This window comes from Cherax quadricarinatus, chromosome 21 (genome assembly GCF_038502225.1).
Source record: "Cherax quadricarinatus isolate ZL_2023a chromosome 21, ASM3850222v1, whole genome shotgun sequence".
Classification (NCBI taxonomy): Eukaryota; Metazoa; Arthropoda; class Malacostraca; order Decapoda; family Parastacidae; genus Cherax; species Cherax quadricarinatus.
The window spans coordinates 7,502,037-7,515,022 of NC_091312.1; the positions used below are offsets into that span (position 1 = coordinate 7,502,037).

General features: G+C 43.8%; 1 protein-coding gene and 1 long non-coding RNA gene across 5 annotated transcripts in view; one reads left to right on the plus strand and one right to left on the minus strand.

Moving 5' to 3' along the window:
- The window catches only part of LOC138853021 (uncharacterized), an 82,532-nt gene extending 77,712 nt beyond the window's left edge, over positions 1-4,820 (plus strand). For all 3 annotated transcript variants that reach the window (XR_011392256.1, XR_011392257.1, XR_011392258.1), the window contains one exon: positions 1,315-4,820. This is a non-coding gene — a long non-coding RNA (uncharacterized lncRNA). The remainder of the gene's footprint in view (positions 1-1,314) is intronic.
- The window catches only part of LOC128689082 (cell adhesion molecule 1), a 109,223-nt gene that overhangs the window by 30,716 nt on the left and 65,521 nt on the right, over positions 1-12,986 (minus strand). The gene's annotated exons all lie outside the window — the stretch shown is intronic.

A 12,986-nucleotide genomic window follows, 5' to 3' on the forward strand; every position in this document is an offset into this window, starting at 1 on the left:
TCTTCAGGTCGCTTGTTCTATCTAGACTGGTATACTGCTGCACACTAACACCACCTTTCAAGGCAGGTGAAATTGCTGACCTAGAAAATGTACAGAGAACCTTCGTGGCACACATAGCCATGATAAAACACCTCAATTACTGGGAACGCTTGAAGTTCCTCAACCTGTACTCCCTAGAATGCAGGCGGGAGAGATACAAAATTATATACACTTGGAAAATCCGAGAGGGATTAGTACCAAACTTGCACATGAAAATCATTCCCTATGAAAGCAAAAGACTCAGCAGACTATACAACATCCCCCCAATGAAAAGCAGGGGCACCACTGGCAAGATAAGAGACAACACAATAAGTGTGAGTGACCCTAGACTGTTCAACTGTCTCTCAGCATACATAAGGGAGGATTACCAATAGACCACTGGCTGTCTTCAAGAAGGCACCGGACAGGCACCTAAAGTCAGTACCTGAACAGCCGGGCTGTGGTTCATATGTCGGGTTGCGTGCAGCCAACAGTAACAGCCTGGTTGATCAGGCCCTGATCCACCATGAGGCCTGGTCACAAACCAGGCCACAGGGGTGCTGAGCCCCAAAACCCTCTCCAAGTATACTCTACAGACATCTACATAACCTTCTTCATGGCTGCTGCTACTACTAATGCTACTTCTACCACCATTAACCCGTGCCTTGGGTATGACCTACTTCCACTGGGGAATCCTGCCTACAAGGACTATGCCTTCCTCTGCAATCCATCCCTTTCCACTTGACACCAGTATATAAGCACCAGCCTTCTTGCCTGTGCTCCAAAATCTTCATGACTACAGTGCTCTTCACACCAACTCCAAGTCTGAGGGACTGATTACCTCATCTTTTGTATATAGTTCTACTGTCTTCCAATTACATCCTTGAATTTGTATTGATAAAGCCACTAGATGGCAAAACGTCTACAAAAAAGATTCCCAAATGTTGCAAGTGTCTAATTTTTCACAAGAAAATTGAATATTCAACTAGTTCAGGCTATATGGCTTTAGTAATTTTGGTTGAGAATAATTACAGTTTTAATATAGTATATAAAAAATACAGTATTACAATTTAGCACATTTTAAAACAATGAAGTTGAAAGAATTATAAATTTGAAGTAATGATTAAATAGTTGAGTAATCATCAAGCACAATATATAATAATGAAATTGAAACAATTTTAAGTTTGAAGTAAATGATAAATAGTTGAGTAACTGGTAGGTGTCAAATAAAGTGTTTGTCTGATTAATTTTGGGTGATGAGGTGATTTCTAATTAGGGCCTTAAATTAATTTGCAGGCGAGGGGCCATTTAGTGTGTTCTGGCAATGAATTCCAGATCTTCAGGCCCTACAGCATTTTTGCATAGGGAGGGACACAAGGGATATCGAAGAGTGATTTGTGCCTTGTATTATGGCTGTGTGTTCTGTTGTAGTTATCAAGAAGTAGTTTGAGAGGAGAGTTAATATTTGAGTATAATGTTCTGGCAAATGTCTGTCAGCCACGCCTTTCGGCGTCAGATCTCGGTGTCAGGTCAAAACACGTGGTGCACACCCCACTGAGGGGAGGTGCTCTCGGGACAATATAAGCCCAAGGAACAACTGAGGAGAGAGACTTTGCGCAGAGCTGCTGCTGTGTGCAGAGCTCTGAGCAGAGAGACTTCGAGCAGAGCTGCTGCTGTGTGCAGAGCTCTGAGCAGGAGATTCGAGAGGAGCTGCTGTTGGGGTGCAGGGCTCCGGAGAAGGCTGCTGAAGTCTCTGGAGGAGACTGTTGAAAACATTGGGTAGAGTACTGGCTTGGAGCAGTATTTGTGCTGTGTAGGTCTTGGGACCTGTGGCTTAGTTCCTGTGGTGAACTGTCCTCTGAACTATATTGTAAGTTATATTCATTTTCATCAAGTTGATTGTGTTCCCTGTCTCACTGCTTATGTATACCACCCCATTTATCTAAACACAATAATGTACTCCTGTTTCCAAATATATTATTGTACAAAGACTTAATAATAAACAGTGTTTGAGTAGAACAGTAATATTTACTGTCCCCGTTATTTACTCATTTATTCATTTACATGTATTTTTATTTCAAGTAGTGAGAGGGTGAGTAGAGTGGTGGGTAAAGTAATGAGAGGTGAAGGTGTAGTCACCAGTGACCTCACATTACCTACCTCTGCAAATCATCTCTCCTATCACCTTGCCTGCCTATCCCCTGCCTACATAACCCCTTACTCCCATATTCCCCAATTAGCCATTACGTTTCAATACCCCCCTACATGACATGGTGTATAAGCGGTGGTGATTCTTATTATTTTTATAAAAGGAATCAGTCCCATGTGCCTTTTTGACTGCTCAGTTATACTTATGTTATACTACCGTTTGCTACCATTTTTTTTCTTGTGTGTGTAAAGCTAAAGTAAATATCTGTGTGATACAATCCTAGTGACCTTAACTGACCTTTTTTTGATGGTGTGTCTGAGTAATTGTGTGGTTGTATTATTATATTTGGTGGAGTTGGTTGTTGGTTTTGGATAAATGGTGGAGAATATCAGTGTTTGGGTGAAGCAATTACTGGCCGAAATTGAATATTTACAGAGGAATGAGAAGTCACCCAGCCCGCCTTGGAAGACTCACCCACAACTGTCACTCATTGAAGAGTTGCCTATGATTGTTATCCACCTGATGTGCCCAGCCACCCAGCTGATGTGCCCCAGTAGATGTATTGCTGCCCTGGTCTGTCATCCATTGTAGTGGGTGTCTGTCTGCGTCACCCAGCCTCTGTGACCATCACCCGCAGACCGCCATTTCCGCAGTTGCCAGGGTTGGGTGACCGCACCTGCTGTTGATGACCTGAAGTGACCTCACCTCACCTCACCTCACCTCAAGCAACTGACCATAGCCTGCTACTACTGATGTCGGCTGCTGTGATGCTGTCTGCAATGCTGTAGCCGTACTGCGATGCTGTGGCCGTGCTGTGTGCTGCTGTGATACAGCCATGCTGAGATGCTGGAACCATGCTGCAATGCTGTAGCAGTGCTGCTATGCTGTGGCCGTGCTGTGATGCTGAGATACTGGGACCGTGCTGCGATGCTGTGGCCGTGCTGTGATGCTGCCTAGCTCAAGAGGAGACGATGGCAGTGATGCTGCAGTGGTGTATGAGGGATTCTGGCTGGTGTGCCAGGATAAGAGAGCCTGCTATCAAGGGCGGTATGGAGGTGTATCCTGCCTTGCTGGTCTACCTGTACGACCGGTATGCGGGGATGTCCTGCCAGCCATGAGAGACAGTTAAGAATGTGAGATGTCTCCAGCCTACTTTGACTTGCCAGAAGTGTTAGTGTTACCTGTGTGAAATAAGGTGACCTTGAATACGGTCCAGTGATTATGGCCGCCTTGTTTTATGAGGCCAGTGAATCCTGATAGTGGCATAGGATAATGGAGGGTCTTAGCTGCGATGCCTGCCCTACCTCGATTTTCAGATGATGAAGTGTGCATGTGAAGTGTGCTGAAAATGCGACCTTGGTGGCCGTGAAGTGGTCCAGTTGCAGTTACTTGAAAGAATGCAACCTGTTGGAGAAGTTTTCCACGCCAAAGAAGCCTAGAGAGGTTTGACCCAATGGTTAATGTGCGAGGGTGACTAGTATTGGCTAGTGCATTTCTAGTAGAAGTAGGGAAGGCACTGGAGCCCGATATTTATGTTTAAGGAGAAATGATGGGTAAGGAGGCTTTGCACCAGAGAGCAACTGTTATGCTGGTCAACTGTGAGGTGTACTGATTATACTGCCTTGTGGGAGTTGAGGAGGTTGAGGGAAATATATGTAGTTGAATAATTTTGTATTATGCTATGTATAATTTTGTCTTTGTATTGTAACAGAATTAAGGGGTAAGGATTAAAATACAGTGGACCCCCGGTTTACAATCAGCTCCCAATGCTACCAATTATGTAAGTGTATTTATGTAAGTGCGTTTGTACGTGCAAGTTTGGGGGTCTGAAATGGACTAATCTAATTCACAATATTCCTTATGGGAACAAATTCGTTCAGTAATGGCACCTGAACATACTTCTGGAATGAAATAATATCGTAAACCAGGGGTCCACTGTAGTCTAATAACTTAGGACAAATTGTCCTAGTTCTCAGATATTTTAAATTGGGGAGAAAGGGGGATGTGATGTAGTTCAGCTGGGGTTGTGAGGTCTCTAGGGAGACCTAATTATATGGTCACACCTTGCCTTGGCAAATGTCTGTCAGCCACGCCTTTTGGCGTCAGATCTCGGCGTCAGGTCAAAACACATGGTGCACACCCCATTGTGAGGGGTGCTCTCGGGACAACATAAGCCCAAGGAACAACTGAGGAAAGAGACTTTGAGCGGAGTTGCTGCTGTGTGCAGAGCTCTGAGCAGAGGGACTTCGAGTGGAGCTGCTGCTGTGTGCAGAGCTCTGAGCAGAGAGACTTCGAGCAGAGCTGCTGCTGTGTGCAGAGCTCTGAGCAGGTGATTCGAGAGGAGCTGCTGCTGGGGTGCAGGGCTCTGGGGAAGGCTGCTGAAGTCTCTGGAGGAGACTGTTGGAGACATTGGGTAGAGTACTGGCTTGGAGCAGTACTCGTGCTGTGTAGGTCTTGGGACCTGTGGCTTAGTTCCTGTGGTGAACTCTCCTCTGAACTATATTGTAAGTTATATTCATTTATGTCAAGTTGATTGTGTTCCCTGTCTCACTGCTTATGTATACCACCCCATTTATCTAAACACAATAATGTACTCCTGTTCCCAAATATATTATTGTACAAAGGCTTAATAATAAACCGTGTTTGAGTAGAATAGTAATATTCACTGTCCTCGTTATTTACTCATTTATTCATTTATTTTTTATTTCAAGTAGTGAGAGGGTGAGTAGGGTGGTGGGTAGATAATGAGAGGTGAAGGTGTAGTCACCAGTGACCTCACATTACCTACCTCCGCAAATCATCTCTCCTACCACCTCGCCTGCCTATCCCCTGCCTACATAACCCCTTACTCCTAAATTCCCCAATTAGCCTTTATGTTTCAATACCCCCCTACATGACAAGGTAAGGGTAAATGAGAGAGTGGTAAAGAGCAAGAAGAGCCATTTGGAATACATAGTACCATATCTTTGAATAGATGCCTACTATTTTGGAGACTTTCTTGGATGTTTCCTGTATGTGGGTCTAGAATTTGAGACTGCAATCAAGGTGGAGACATAGAAATTTGTCCTCCATGTGTCTTGAAATGGATGAACCATTTAACTGTACATTTGAAGCTGTTTTCAAATAGCATGAAGTAGGTTTTGTCTATATTGAGAATAAGTTTGCTGGTAGTTATCCAAGTAGATATTTTTAGTAGCTCGTAATTTACAGTGTCTGTTAGTATAGTCGGGTTTGAGTGAGAGAAGACATAAGTAATGTCATAACAAGAATATCTGCAAATAAAATGGGTTTACAGAGTTTAGATGTATTTGGGAAGTCATTGATGTATATGAGAAAGAGAGATGGGCCAAGGACACTACCCTGGATGAGAGAAGACATAAGTAGTGTCATAAAAATAACAATAACCTGGTGGCTGAAGCTCCCGCTTCACACACAGAGGGCCCGGGTTCGATTCCCGGCGGGTAGAAACATTTCGACACGTTTCCTTACACCTGTTGTCCTGTTCACCTAGCAGCAAATAGGTACCTGGGTGTTAGTCGACTGGTGTGGGTCGCATCCTGGGGGACAAGATTAAGGACCCCAATGGAAATAAGTTAGACAGTCCTCGATGACGCACTGACTTTCTTGGGTTATCCTGGGTGGCTAACCCCCTGGGGTTAAAAATACAAATGAAATCTTATCTTATCTGCAAATAAAATGAGTTTAAGGAGTTTAGATGCATTTGGGAGGTCACTGATGTAAAGGAGAAAGAGAAGTGGGCCAAGGACACTACCCTGGGTGAGAGAATAATAGTAATATCTTTATTTACTACAAGTACATGTACATGGTATACAGGCCTAGCTGACATCAATGACATATGTACTACTATATAGGAAGCCCCCTTGTTATGCAGAGCATTGCGGGCAAATTTGGTCAGTTTTGTCCCAGGATGCGACCCACACCAGTCGACTAACTCCCAGGTACCCATTTTACTGATGGGTGAATAGGGACAGCAAGTGTCTTATGGAAACATGTCCCTAATGTTTTCCAGCAGTACCAGAGGAGATTTGAACTCCGGACCTCAGTGTGTGAATGGAGTGCGCTAGCGATCAAGCTACAAAGACGCAAGTAGTGTCATAACAATAACAACAACAACAACATCTGCAAATAAAATGGGTTTAAGGAGTTTTGATGTGTTTGGGAGGTCACTGATGTAAAATGCTAGTCACGGCATTATGCCGGGTGAGTGCCCCGGCATAATGCTGTGATGAAAAATCAAAGGCCTACCATACAGGTTTTTTTTTTTTCGTCAGTGCATTATGCCGGGTAGAAGCCGTTAGCATGATGTCATGGCCTGCCATCACACTCCACAGTGGCTCCTCAGTGCTCACCTGGCTGCCGTGATGAGAGGAACCTGGAGTTTACCTGGAGAGAGTTCCGGGGGTCAACGCCCCCGCGGCCCGGTCTGTGACCAGGCCTCCTGGTGGATCAGAGCCTGATCAACCAGGCTGTTGCTGCTGGCTGCACGCAAACCAACGTACGAGCCACAGCCCGGCTGATCCGGAACTGACTTTAGGTGCTTGTCCAGTGCCAGCTTGAAGACTGCCAGGGGTCTGTTGGTAATCCCCCTTATGTGCTGGGAGGCAGTTGAACAGTCTCGGGCCCCTGACACTTATTGTATGGTCTCTTAACATGCTAGTGACACCCCTGCTTTTCATTGGGGGGATGGTGCATCGTCTGCCAAGTCTTTTGCTTTCGTAGTGAGTGATTTTCGTGTGCAAGTTCGGTACTAGTCCCTCTAGGATTTTCCAGGTGTATATAATCATGTATCTCTCCCTCCAGCGTTCCAGGGAATACAGGTTTAGGAACCTCAAGCGCTCCCAATAATTGAGGTGTTTTATCTCCGTTATGCGCGCCGTGAAAGTTCTCTGTACATTTTCTAGGTCGGCAATTTCACCTGCCTTGAAAGGTGCTGTTAGTGTGCAGCAATATTCCAGCCTAGATAGAACAAGTGACCTGAAGAGTGTCATCATGGGCTTGGCCTCCCTAGTTTTGAAGGTTCTCATTATCCATCCTGTCATTTTTCTAGCAGATGCGATTGATACAATGTTATGGTCCTTGAAGGTGAGATCCTCCGACATGATCACTCCCAGGTCTTTGACGTTGGTGTTTCACTCTATTTTGTGGCCAGAATTTGTTTTGTACTCTGATGAAGATTTAATTTCCTCATGTTTACCATATCTGAGTAATTGAAATTTCTCATCGTTGAACTTCATATTGTTTTCTGCAGCCCACTGAAAGATTTGGTTGATGTCCGCCTGGAGCTTTGCAGTGTCTGCAATGGAAGACACTGTCATGCAGATTCGGGTGTCATCTGCAAAGGAAGACACGGTGCTGTGGCTGACATCCTTGTCTATGTCGGATATGAGGATGAGGAACAAGATGGGAGCGAGTACTGTGCCTTGTGGAACAGAGCTTTTCACCGTAGCTGCCTCGGACTTTACTCTGTTGACGACTACTCTCTGTGTTCTGTTAGTGAGGAAATTATAGATCCATCGACCGACTTTTCCTGTTATTCCTTTAGCACGCATTTTGTGCGCTATTACGCCATGGTCACACTTGTCGAAGGCTTTTGCAAAGTCTGTATATATTACATCTGCATTCTTTTTGTCTTCTAGTGCATTTAGGACCTTGTCGTAGTGATCCAATAGTTGAGACAGACAGGAGCGACCTGTTCTAAACCCATGTTGCCCTGGGTTGTGTAACTGATGGGTTTCTAGATGGGTGGTGATCTTGCTTCTTAGGACCCTTTCAAAGATTTTTATGATATGGGATGTTAGTGCTATTGGTCTGTAGTTCTTTGCTGTTGCTTTACTGCCCCCTTTGTGGAGTGGGGCTATGTCTGTTGTTTTTAGTAACTGTGGGACGACCCCCGTGTCCATGCTCCCTCTCCATAGGATGGAAAAGGCTCGTGATAGGGGCTTCTTGCAGTTCTTGATGAACACAGAGTTCCGTGAGTCTGGCCCTGGGGCAGAGTGCATGGGCATGTCATTTATCGCCTGTTCAAAGTCATTTGGCGTCAGAATAACATCGGATAGGCTTGTGTTAATCAAATTTTGTGGCTCTCTCATAAAAAAATCATTTTGATCTTCGACTCTCAGTCTGGTTAGAGGCTCGCTAAAAACTGAGTCATATTGGGACTTGAGTAGCTCACTCATTTCCTTGCTGTCATCTGTGTAGGACCCATCTTGTTTAAGTAGGGGCCCAATACTGGACGTTGTTCTCGATTGTGATTTGGCATAGGAGAAGAAATACTTTGGGTTTCTTTCGATTTCATTTATGGCTTTTAGTTCTTCCCGCGATTCCTGACTCCTAAAGGATTCTTTTAGCTTAAGTTCGATGCTTGCTATTTCTCTGACCAGTGTCTCCCTACGCATTTCAGATATATTGACCTCTTTTAGCCGCTCTGTTATTCTTTTCCGTCGCCTGTAAAGGGAGCGCCTGTCTCTTTCTGTTTTACATCTACTCCTCCTTTTTCTTAGAGGAATAAGCCTTGTGCATACATCGAGTGCCACCGAGTTAATCTGTTCTAGGCATAAGTTGGGGTCTGTGTTGCTTAGTATATCTTCCCAGCTTATATCGGTTAGGACTTTGTTTACTTGGTCCCACTTTATGTTTTTGTTATTGAAGTTGAATTTGGTGAATGCTCCCTCATGACTAATCTCATTATGTCGGTCTGGGGCTCCGCGCATACATGACTGAACCTCAATTATGTTGTGATCTGAGTATATTGTTTTTGATATGGTGACATTTCTTATCAGATCATCATTGTTAGTGAAGATGAGGTCTAGTGTATTCTCCAGTCTAGTAGGCTCTATTATTTGCTGGTTTAAATTGAATTTTGTGCAGAGATTTAAAAGCTCGCGTGAGTGTGAGTTTTCATCAGAGCTGCCTCCTGGTGTTATTACTGCAACAATATTATTTGCTATATTCCTCCATTTTAGGTGCCTTAAGTTGAAATCCCCCAGGAGCAAGATGTTGGGTGCAGGAGCTGGAAGGTTTTCCAGACAGTGGTCAATTTTTAACAGCTGTTCCTGGAATTGCTGGGATGTTGCATCCGGAGGCTTGTAGACTACCACAATGACTAGGTTTTGGTTCTCGACCTTTACTGCTAAAACTTCCACTACATCATTTGAGGCATTTAGCAGTTCTGTGCAAACAAGTGACTCAGCAATGTACAGGCCAACCCCCCCCCCCCCCTTTTGCCTGTTCACTCTGTCACATCTGTATCGGTTGTAACCTGGGATCCATATTTCATTGTCCAAGTGCTCCTTTATGTGGGTCTCAGTGAAAGCCGCGAACATTGCCTTTGCCTCTGCAAGCAGTCCACGGATGAAAGGTATTTTGTTGTTTGTTGCTGGCTTTAGACCCTGTATATTTGGAAAGAAGAATGTTATCGGACTGGTGGTATTGTTGGTACTGGGGGGGGATTTTTTTTCCGGCATTAGTATCTGTATCTGTTGGTTTGGAGTGGAGGCCATCGACTGTGGTTCCACTCCAGGAATGACTGGATTTGGTGTACGATTTCTGCCATTTCCTGCCAGTTTTTTTTCCTTCCTGGCACTAAAAAACCTCTCCCTCTTGAGTGGCTGTGGCTACCCAGGTTTTCCCATGGCCTGGATGTTTTGTATCTTTTTGTCCCCTTTAGATGGTATGCCTGGCAATTTAAGTTATAGCACAGTCTTTCCTGTACTGAAGAGGTACACAGTTCAGGGTGAAAAAGCTTACAGGAAGGGAGTTTGCATTTTCCTGTTGTCATATGGGCATGGCATTTTCTAGGGTGGTCATAGTTGCACGTCCCATCTGTTTTTCCAGATTTCCTATGCCAGCAGATACAGAGTGCATAGTATGTGCACAGGCTTGGTTTCCGTTTGCCTTGGGTTTCTGTGACTGTATTCCCTGCTTGTGCATGTTTCCCTGTCTTACTTCTATCCTCCCTAGCACCAACAATGGAGCCCCCACCAGTTGTTTTTGGTAATATATCCTCACTATTGCTAGTGGAGTCCTCTTGTTTGCTATTTCCTGCGGTATTTCTAGTTTGCAATATTGGTTTTATCTTATCTTTGACTACACCTGTTTCCCTACTATGGCTCCTGTCCCCTATGAGGTCATTTATATGTATTCCTTCCTGCGTATAATTCCCGACTACCTGGACAAAATCTCCAGCTTCACCATTACTGTCTCCCAGGACAGCATCTCCAGCTTCCCCATTACTGTCTCCCAGGACAGCATCTCCAGCTTCACCATTACTGTCTCCCAGGACAGCACCTCCAGCTTCACCATTACTGTCTCCCAGGACAGCACCTCCAGCTTCACCATTACTGTCTCCCAGGACAGCACTATCAGCCCCCCATTTACTGACTACCAGAACATCATCTCCAGCCTTACAGTTTCTGACTACATGGCCAGTAACAAGGGCAGTACCATTCAGCCCAGACTTTTTATGTTCCCATCTGTTGTAGAAAGCTTCCAGGTTTTCTATGAAAGCAGCTTTGATGTTGATCTCTTTTAATACCCTTGTGATTTTAGTCCACAGATTTATCTCATTTGGGCATACCCAAAAACACTTCCCTGTTTTAATACTGCTTGTAGCTAGTTCTTGGATATCTGCACAAGGGGCGTGACACCAATTTCCACAAAAATGACAATTTATGCATGTGGAAGCCCGTTTGTTTGACTGACCACAGACTACACACAGCTTCATAATGATTTGAATGGTTGATTTACTGCAATTCTACTAGCAACCTCTTGAATATTCTATTAATAACCTGCTAGGTAGTGCACAACGAAACCGTTTGAAACCAGTCCAGGGTTCGGACCAGTCTATCTGATCTGATCAGTGGGTCACTTATTTAAACCATACTGGTCGGTGATTTGAGCTAACACATGAAGGATCTACTGGAAATTATCTACCCGAGTAATATGTGATTTGATTGATACAAAAGTATAACTTGCGTGTTGAAGAGCCGGTGACTGCTGGCTGCTCCTACAGTGACGAACGGTCAACCTCAACCCTTGTTTATCAATCGCTGTATCTAGCTTTTCTATTTTTTTTTCCGTCTCCACCACAATAAATGCTATATTATCATTATAGTTGACTGGTGCAAATTTTGGAGGAAGGACGCTTTTTCTGTAGTAATAATTGCTTCTCGTTGTGTATATTGCGACCGCTGGTAACTACAGGTTATATGAAATTCACAGTATACGTCTGGTATTTCAAGAAAAAAGAAACTAATGAAAGTCACTCCACTCCACTAAGTACCATTATAATACTGGTTAGTTGCTACTACAACACTGTATTCTGCTATTCACTGGTATCACTAGATTATATGCGAGTACACCAGCAGGCCAGGAAGATTATTAAAAACAGCTGACCTGTGGTAAGTTTCTGGCGACTTTTGGCACCTGCCTCTATAGGCTTATCACTTCATTTACAAATTCACCTGTTTTCAAAAGACACTTTAGCCTTTATCATCAATATACTAGGGAGCCACTGTAGTATACACTATACACTATGTATACTCAATGTTATCAGGGAGACTTTCTTTCCTCTGACACAAAGTTCAATTATTATTATTTTTTCACACGGGACACCGGCCTATGATTCCCCTCTGGCAGTAAACTCTGCTAGGTAGTGCACACTAATTCTCCTTTTTTGACTCAGTATATAATGTTTTCCGCCCAAGATTGGTTCCAGGCGCTAGAGGGATGTATCGTATAGGATTGATGACACAAATTAAAGTTCTAGCACGTAAGAGCCACCGTGAAAACACCAGAAAACCCGGAGCACAACGAGGCACGCTGACACTGTCACGCACTTTTGTCTCTCATCCACCCCATCTCTTGTCCAGTGTTCCCTTCGGTTCTGGGGCTATACATGTTTGATTATGGGTAAAAGGAAGTCTTTAACACTTGAAACTATAGCTCAAATCATAGGGCTTCACAAAGCTGGGCACCAGACAAAAGAAATAGTGGAAAATGTTGGTGTGTGTTAGCATTCAGTGAGGAACTGAGCCTGGCTTAAGCAGGGCACAATTGATATCTACCCACTACCAGGATACACAGCAATCCACAACTGCAGACCACACCAAGTTGGGGGTGGTATTGTAATCTATTACTCTAATCAACTATTTTGTATTAGCACCACTTGCTATAGTGATGAATATGGAAAATATATTTTTGTTAATTTTACTGTAAAAAACCTTAAGACTCCTATAACAGTCGGTGCCATTTACCGGATGCCCCACACAAACATTCCAAATTTCAGTGAGAAACTAAAGGCACTAATAACAAACAGACAAATGAACAAGCACCACCTTCTATTGGCTGGAGATTTCAATATCAACTTTGGCCTACCAGATGATCAGCCTGTAACTGATTTCATCAACAATATGAACAACACACTTCTCATACCAACAATAACAATAACTAAACCAACCAGGCTGACTGAGACAAGTGCAGCCATAATTGACCATATATGGACCAATATACTAGCCCCCTTTAAATCTGGGATAATCACAGACAGCACTACTGACCACTACCCTACCTTCCTCTTAACAAACATTAGTAAACCACATCTGGGGAATACAACAAAGTTTCATTTAGACTCCATAACAAGGCCTCAATAAATAATTTCACAGCAGAGCTAGAGACTGCTGACTGGCCTACAGAATTCTCTAAGGCCAATGGTAGCGACAATTGGACAGACATATTTATGAATAAATTACTTAGACTATACAACAAACATTGTCCTATAAAAACGAAACAGATAAGAAACACC